At 47.4% G+C, this 8,420-nt stretch overlaps 3 non-coding genes across 3 annotated transcripts; all 3 read right to left on the bottom strand.

Moving 5' to 3' along the window:
• Window positions 1–6,715: 6,715 nt before the first annotated feature.
• LOC141255268 (U6 spliceosomal RNA) lies at window positions 6,716–6,822 on the bottom strand. The gene has a single exon (XR_012316273.1). It is a non-coding gene; the product is annotated as a U6 spliceosomal RNA (small nuclear RNA).
• Window positions 6,823–7,164: 342 nt separating this feature from the next.
• Window positions 7,165–7,271, bottom strand: LOC141255568 (U6 spliceosomal RNA). Its single transcript, XR_012316563.1, has one exon. It is a non-coding gene; the product is annotated as a U6 spliceosomal RNA (small nuclear RNA).
• Window positions 7,272–7,617: 346 nt separating this feature from the next.
• Window positions 7,618–7,724, bottom strand: LOC141254494 (U6 spliceosomal RNA). The gene has a single exon (XR_012315543.1). It is a non-coding gene; the product is annotated as a U6 spliceosomal RNA (small nuclear RNA).
• Window positions 7,725–8,420: the final 696 nt, after the last annotated feature.

The following is an 8,420-nucleotide window of genomic DNA, read 5'->3' as shown; positions in this document are numbered from 1 at the left end:
GCTGCCTTTCCGCCTGGTGGACACAGAGGATTTTCGAGACCTTATGTCCGTCGCAGTGCCCCAGTACCAGATGCCCAGTCGGCACTACTTCTCAAAGAAAGGTGTGCCTGCGCTCCACCAGCATGTCGCACACAACATCACCGCTTCTTTGAGAAACTCTGTGTGTGACAGGGTGCATTTCACCACAGACACTTGGACGAGTAGGCATGGACAGGGGCGCTACATGTCGCTGACTGGGCACTGGGTAACTATGGTGACAGCAGGACAAGGGGCTGCTGTCCAAGTCTTGCCGTCCCCACGAGTTGTGCGTCAATCCTCTTTATGTCATTTTTCCTCCACTGCTTCTGCCTCCTCAACCTCCTCTCGGTCTTCCACCTGCACCCAAAGCCTGTCTGGTCATGCCACAAGCTTTCTAACTGCGCAGAAGGGATCCTGCACACCTCCTTACTATGCTGGCAGTAGGGCTCAACGTCATCAGGCGGTTTTTACATTGAAATGTCTGGGAAATGTGAGTCACACAGCTGAGGAGTTGTGGTCAGCTCTGGAGAACCAATTTCATGAATGGTTGTCTCCACTGGACCTGAAACCAGGGAAGGCCGTGTGCGACAATGCTGCAAACCTGGGTGCGGCCCTTCGCCGGGGCAATGTCACACACGTGCCTTGTATGGCTCACGTGTTGAACCTGGTTGTCCAGCAATTTTTAGCCCACTATCCCAGACTAGATGGCCTTCTGCAGAGGGCACGGTCGCTGTGTGCTCACTTCCGCCGTTCGCATCCCGCAGCTCAGCGACTTACAACTCTACAGAAGTCGTTGGGCCTGCCACTTCACCGGCTAAAATGCGATGTGCCTACCCGGTGGAATTCAACTCTGCACATGTTGCAGCGACTGTGGCAGCACCGACAAGCCCTGGTGCAATACGTTCTGACGTATAGCCTGGGCCAACGAGATTCAGAGGTGGGGCAAATCACGCTGGAGGAGTGGTCTCAGATCAGGGACCTATGCACCCTTCTGCACAGTTTTGAAATGGCGACGAAGATGTTTAGTGCTGACGATGCCATTATCAGCATGACTATTCCGGTGATTTACATGCTGGAGCACATGTTAAACAGAATTCGGAGTCAGGTGGTGGCACAAGAGGAGGTGGAGGAAGTAGAGGAGGAGGAGTTGTATGCGGAAGGGCTAACATCTGCAAGGTCCAGACGGTCGGCAGCACCAAGGCGGCAGGCATGTGAGGGTGGGGGAGATGATTTTACCAGGGCGCATGGTAGCAGCCAAACTAGGGAGGAAGGTGCAGGAGCCCAGGAAGAAGTGGAGGACGAACTGATGGAAGACTCATCAGATGAGGGAGACCTTGATCACATTTCTGTTGTGCGAGGTTGGGGGGAGAGGACAGAGGAAGGAAGCATGATTGTTACCTCGCCACCAACACAACAGGGACTTGGTGCTCCTGGATGCGCAACACACATGAGTGCCTTCTTGCTGCACTACCTGCAACATGACCCTCGAATTGTGAGAATTAGAAATAATCCTGACTACTGGGTTGCCACACTGTTAGATCCCCGGTACAAAAGTAAATTTGCAGAAATTATTCCTGCCATAGAAAGGGATGCACGCATGCAGGAGTATCAGCAGAGACTGTTGCAGAATCTTACATGTGCTTTTCCACAAAATACCAGTGGTGCACGTAGTGAATCTCACAGTTCCAACTTGCCAACCGTGGGACCGTCAAGTGTTCAGCACTCAAACCGTAACAGAACCACAGTATCTGCTGGTAACATCAATTTTGCGGAATCATTTCACCACTTTAGCCCATCCTTTGCAAGGCCACAGGAGACAAGAAGTCTGACACATAGTCAACGCCTAGAGACGATGGTACAGGAGTATCTCCAAGTAAACATTGAAGCCACGACTGTCACTGGACCCTTGCTCTTTTTGGGCTTCCAATCTGGATAAATGGCCGGAGCTAGCCACTTACGCCTTGGAGATCTTGTCATGCCCCGCAGCCAGCGTTCTGTCTGAACGTGTGTTCAGCGCTGCTGGTGGTGTGCTGACAGATAAGCGCACGCGGCTCTCCACTGATAATGTAGACAGACTCACGTTCATAAAGATGAACAAATCATGGATCCGAAACGACTTTTCTACCCCTGTGTCATCCTGGGGAGAGTAAAAGCTTGATGATTGGTTAAAATCACCCTACCAACCGTTTTAAGCTTTCAAATTACTAATCATGTTTACCTGTATCTTGACTGGAAAATAATTTGGGCTTTGTAGCAGTGTGCAGCACTGATCCTATTAGGCCATCTATAATAAGCTTCACCAGATTTAAAATTAAAAATAATTTTTAGCTGCATCTAGCCCGGAAAATAATTTTGGGGCTCCGAGATGCGCAAGACACATAAGTGCCTTCTTGCTGCACTACCTGCAGCATGACCCTCATATTGTCAGAATTCGAAGTAATCATGACTACTGGGTTGCCACACTCTTAGATCCCCCAAACTTTTCGATCAACCTTTTCATTTTAATAAAGACCAAAAAAATGGTCATTTTTGAAATTATAAGCATTAGCAGGTTGTTAGAAACTGAAATCAAACAGTTTTCAACTCAAAACTTTATTCTAGGTGATGTTACATTTTCACATAGGACCCCTTGTTCGAAAGGAGCTTCTGAACTCTCTCGTCCATTGAATTTGTCAGGTTTTGGATGGTTTCTGCTTCAATTGTTTTGCATGAGGACAGAATACCCTCCCAGAGCTGTTGTTTAGATGTGAACTGCCTCCCGCCATCATAGACACTCCTTTTAATGATGCTCCAAAGGTTCTGAATGGGGTAGAGGTCAGGGGAGCATGGGGGTCACACCATAAGTTTGTCCCCTTTTATGCCCATATCAGCCAGAGATGCAGATGTTTTATGTGCAGCATGAGATGGTGCATTATCATGCAGAAAAATGATCTTGCTGTGAAATACACGGTTCTTCTTCTTGAACCATGGCAGGAAGTGCTGTTTGAGAAAATCCACATACATTATGGAGTTCATCTTTAGCGCCTTCAGGGATCCTAAAGGGGCCGACAATCTCTCTCCCCATGATTCCAGCCCAAAACATTACTCCACCTCCTCCTTGTTGGCGCTGTAGCCGTGTTTGCGTGGGGTGTCCATCAACCAGCCATCCTCCACTCCATTCATCTGGACCATCGAGCGCTGCACGGCACTCATCCGTGAACAAAACAGTTTTGAAATCAGTCTTCATGTAATGTTTGGCCCACTGGAGCCGTTTCTGCTTGTGTGAAGTGGATAGAGGAGGTCGACAGGATGGCATATGCACAGCTGCAAACCTCTGAAGGACCCTGCATCTTGTTGTTCGGGGGACGTTGGAGGCACAAGCAGCTTCAAAAACTTGTCTGCTGCTATGACAAGGCTTTTTTGCCGCTGCTGTTTCAACCTGACGTAATTGCCTGTAGGAAAGAGTCCTCAATTTGCCCTTATCAGCACGCACACGTGTGTACTGTGAATCAGCTACATACTTCTTGATTGCCAAGACACTTCATCCTGATCATCGCACAATGTTGATTGTAGTCATGCCTTGACCTAAATACTCCACAATTTGTTGCTTCTCAGCAGCCGACACATCCTTTTTCTTTCCCATTTTGGCAGAAAATGTAGGCTGCTTAATAATGTGAGAGAGCCTTCTTAAGTAGTCTTGCCTTTCATTGGACACACCTGCCAAACTAATTAGCACAGGTGTCTGCAATTGCTTACAGTGATATAAAGAGCCCTGACACACATCACCATCAATGAGTTTAACTGACAAACAAACAAATTCTTCCCTTATCACTCCTAAACACTTTTTGCATAATAATTTGGAACGCGGTGTACATGTGCTTTTCCACAAAACACCAGTGGTTCACGTAGTGAATCTTACAGTTCTAACTTGCCAACCGTGGTCTGTATGGAATTGTTCAATAAAGGGCCCAAAATTAAGATAACATAGATGGGAGAGGTCTCTATGAATAGGAATTCCTAAGTATTTGATACCCTGTGAGGGCCAGGCAAAGGGAAAGTTGGACTGGATGGAATCCTATATGGATTTAGGGAGGGAGACATCGAGGGCCTCAGACTTCGCTGCATTGATTTTAAAATTTTACCATGTAACAAAGTGATCTATTTCAGCCATAACAGCAGGGATGGATATATGTGATTGAGTGATATATACTAGGACATCATCAGCAAATAGAGAGCACTTGTACTCGGTGCCTCCCACCTCAATCCACCTAATATTGGGGTTATGGCGAATTGATGAGAGCAGGTGCCTCGTCACTAGGATGTATAAGAGAGGGGACAGAGGACATCCCTGCCTTGTCCCATTGGTGATTGTGAAAGGTGATGAAAATGTTCTGACGCACCCCCTGTGCCTTGGGACACCCGGAGCCGGACCCTTTTTGGTGGATGCTGGTGGTTGTAGTCTTCGTGGCGGCGATCCGGTTCCGTGGCTCAGGGCGGTCAAACCAGTGGCGGAACTATTTATGTGGTTTTGATATTTAAATGTCCGACTACGCCACCCGTGGATTGCGGTCAGAGTGAACCGCCGCTACAGGGCAGACCGCTAAGGCTGGTGTTGTGGGTGCAGCAGAGCGTAGCATAACTCCCCACGGGAGGAGTATAGCCTCAGGGCAGTGTATGCGGAGGATGGGGGTGATGGTGCAGGGCAGCAGCAGTAACGACACGGAGTCAGTGATGCAGTTCAGGGCCTTTACTCACAGTTCTTATTATCCAGACCACGTCTGCAGGTAACGGCTGCCCACGTCGTACTGTGCTCACCAGGTGAGGGGCTCAGACAACTCCCAGATAACTTTGGAGCGCTTCACAGGACCCCCTTTGTGTGTCCTTTGTCTGGCCTTTCTTACCAACACTTCTGTCCGGCTGCCTCGGGCCTCCTCTTGGTAAACTTGGCGCCAGTTTCCCTGACCCTATGTGGTGCCTTCCTAGCGGGTGGAGCAAGGGGCTGCGCCACATAAAATGTCAGAGCCTCCGGTTTCTAGCTGAGGGTCGTTTCCTGCCTCCACTAGTTCGGGGACCGGTCTCCCCCTTTGGCCTGACCCCTCCACGCAGGTGGATTCGGGCGTGCGGTGGCGACTCGCCCGTCCGCACCCCTGGGATCCCTTCATTCCTCGTTCCTGGAGCCTTCTCCGCTCCTCTTCCTTCCTTCTCCCTCTTGCAGGCCTGGGCCTCTGTTACTAGGCCCGCCTCCGGAGCAGAGCTCATGCAGAGCCCCTGCTCCCTGCCACTTCTGCTCAGACTTCTCTGCACTGAACTAAGATGGTGCCCACCTTTTATACTCCCTTCTCAATGCACCCAGGAACTGCTTCCTCCCTGCTCCTGCACTGCAGGGTTCCCCTTCCTCAGTGTTCCCTCCCCCCACTCCAGCCAGGGACAGGGACTGTCGTGCCCATCTCAGGGGCATATTGGTCGCCCTGCCCCACGGCAATGTGGTGTAATGCATGCAGGTGTCGGGTCCTGATCCACACTCCATCCTTATCTGAGAGTGAGATATCACACCTCTGGGTAAGGTGCAATACGTCTGTAGCAACCGAGCCCTCGGTGCTACAGTTCCATTTATCTTCAGCCTAGGTGACGTATTGTGATACAGGGCCGTGATTTTGGCTATAAAAGGGTCCCCTAGACCCCTACCCCAAGCTTTTTAAGAGAATCATATATGGCGTGCCAGGAGACTCTATGGAATGCTTTCTCAGCATCCAACGAGAGTAACTACTTACAAATTTTTAACTGCATCTAGCCCAGGAAATACTTTGTGCCTAGTAGCAGTGTCTGCTAGTCAGCGGATTATCCCGGCTGTTAAGCAAGCTACACCACCTGTAGTTTGGACACTTAATTTTTTCAAAGGAAATGCTTCGGGACCACGGGATACTTAGTGAAGAGCATCAGGAGGCACCCCAAGGCATAGGGGCTGGGACTGGCACTAGGATGCCTTGCGGTGGACAGCCGAGCTCGATCCTTATAAAAGCTTTTTAACTGCAGCAGCTTTAGTGGACGCTACTGGAGCTGGAATTACGCGGCTGCTGGCATGAGACTTGCCCTCCAATAGATCCTTGTAAATGGATTTAAAGTGTATTCATTCAAATTAGAGGGACAATTTAAATTAAAAAGCTTAGAGCTGCCTCCACCACAGGGGGGCTCTCTCGACCCACCAGCGGACAGGCACAAGTATTGGGAGAGGGGGGCTGGCCGTCAGGGTTCACCGCGGCTCTGGCACAAACCCGGCGACACGGAGGTGGCACGGGCAGGAGCGGACTGGCCGTGTCGGCTTCTCACTTTTTGGATTTTAGAAGGGCATGACATGCCTATATCTGTGTCTCCCCCTCCTTTTACTCCTCCACCTCTTTTCTTTTCGCATGACTATATGTACTTGTCACTTTTCCATGTGTTAGTTGTGTCTTCTGAGCAGTTTGTCAGCTTTTGGACACCTTTGAAGGTGTTTTCTATGTGTTTCTATGTGTTTTTGTTTGCCTGCCATTGGTTTTAACGGTGTTCGAAGGTGTTCGACGAACAGTTCGGCGAACACAAGGGTGTTCGACGAACCGAACCGAACTCGAACACTACGGGGGTGGCTCAACACTAGTTGAGAATCCAAGCCGACTTGGAAAAGCATGGCATGATAAGGCTTTCTAACTGCAATAAAATCCATTCAAAGATCTGACTGCAATAAAATATGGAACGCTTCACGAATTTGCGTGTCATCCTTGCGCAGGGGCCATGCTAATCTTCTCTGTTTTGTTCCAATTTTAGTATATGTGCTGCCGAAGCAAGCACAGTCATGTGGATGACATCGGTGAAATATATACCGCGTCACATGACTGTCTCTCAAAATTAGGGAGAGTGAATGTGGAAATAATACTATTCTTTTTAAGAAAGATTTTCAAAAGATACAGCAGAATGTACACAGTATGGCAAATTGGCATGCAAACTGGAATTATGGTGAAAAAAAAAATAAAAGAGTCCTATCGATTTGTTCCAGAAGAAACAAAAATGGAATAAAATATGCAAATCTGAATGGGAGGAGCCAAAGTGTTGAGAATCCAAGCCGACTTGGAAAAGCATGGCATGATAAGGCTTTCTAACTGCAATAAAATCCATTCAAAGATCTGACTGCAATAAAATATGGAACGCTTCATGAATTTGCGTGTCATCCTTGCCCAGGGGCCATGCTAATCTTCTCTGTATCGTTCCAATTTTAGTATATGTGCTGCCGAAGAAAGCACAGTCATGTGGATGACATCGGTGAAATATATACCGCGTCACATGACTGTCTCTCAAAATTAGGGAGAGTGAATGTGGAAATAATACTATTCTTTTTAAGAAAGATTTTCAAAAGATACAGCAGAATGTACACAGTATGGCAAATTGGCATGCAAACTGGAATTATGGTGAAAAAAAAAAAAAAAAAAAGAGTCCTATCGATTTGTTCCAGAAGAAACAAAAATGGAATAAAATATGCAAATCTGAATGAGAGGAGCCAAAGTGTTGAGAATCCAAGCCGACTTGGAAAAGCATGGCATGATAAGGCTTTCTAACTGCAATAAAATCCATTCAAAGATCTGACTGCAATAAAATATAGAACGCTTCACGAATTTGCGTGTCATCCTTGCGCAGGGGCCATGCTAATCTTCTCTGTATCGTTCCAATTTTAGTATATGTGCTGCCGAAGCAAGCACAGTCATGTGGATGACATCGGTGAAATATATACCGCGTCACATGACTGTCTCTCAAAATTAGGGAGAGTGAATGTGGAAATAATACTATTCTTTTTAAGAAAGATTTTCAAAAGATACAGCAGAATATACACAGTATGGCAAATTGGCATGCAAACTGGAATTATGGTGAAAAAAAAAAAAAAAAAGAGTCCTATCGATTTGTTCCAGAAGAAACAAAAATGGAATAAAATATGCAAATCTGAATGGGAGTAGCCAAAGTGTTGAAAATCCAAGACGACTTGGAAATGCATGGCATGATAAGGCTTTTTAAATGGAATAGAATATATTTTTCTAACCAGTTTATAAAAACAAAGGAAAGGATGAAGGGTAAACAGTAGTGTTGAGCCACCCCCGTAGTGTTCGAGTTCGGTTCGGTTCGTCGAACACCTTCGAACACCATTAAAACCAATGGCAGGCAAACAAAAACACATAGAAACACATAGAAAACACCTTCAAAGGTGTCCAAAAGCTGACAAACTGCTCAGAAGACATAACTAACACATGGAAAAGTGACAAGTACATATAGTCATGCGAAAATAAAAGAGGTGGAGGAGTAAAAGGAGGGGGAGACACAGATATAGGCATGTCATGCCCTTCTAAAATCCAAAAAGTGAGAAGCCGACACGGCCAGTCCGCTCCTGCCCGTGCCACCTCCGT

Source organism: Phyllobates terribilis, unplaced genomic scaffold (assembly GCF_046119375.1).
Source record: "Phyllobates terribilis strain yellow unplaced genomic scaffold, ASM4611937v1 Scaffold_2__4_contigs__length_985480577, whole genome shotgun sequence".
Taxonomy (NCBI): domain Eukaryota; kingdom Metazoa; phylum Chordata; class Amphibia; order Anura; family Dendrobatidae; genus Phyllobates; species Phyllobates terribilis.
Note: the sequence above shows the minus strand (reverse complement) of the source record. Positions and strands in the feature narration are given on the sequence as shown.